This window comes from Sceloporus occidentalis, unplaced genomic scaffold, assembly GCF_023333645.1.
Source record: "Sceloporus occidentalis isolate IW3139 unplaced genomic scaffold, rSceOcc1.0.p SCAF_37, whole genome shotgun sequence".
NCBI classification, from domain to species: domain Eukaryota; kingdom Metazoa; phylum Chordata; class Lepidosauria; order Squamata; family Phrynosomatidae; genus Sceloporus; species Sceloporus occidentalis.
In genome coordinates, this window is record NW_028317017.1 from 6,403,540 (window position 1) to 6,403,789 (window position 250).

Here is a 250-nt window from a genome sequence, read left to right on the forward strand (position 1 = left end):
AGATGGTACCCTTAGCTTGAGGTATCTGGTGGATAACCAAACCCTTTCTCCTGGCAGATAAGCAGGGGCGTGAGAACGTTTCTTATTAGCTTGACGTTCTTGTCACCTGCCCGGGAGTCGTAGTGTCTCCTGTACAGACGACCAAGTAGCCCGGATGGCAACCAGCCTTTCTTGTAAGGCCAGAACCGTAGAGACGGGAAATGCCCCAGGGAAAGGCTGAGGATGTAAACCGTATAGGCAGTAGAAGGAA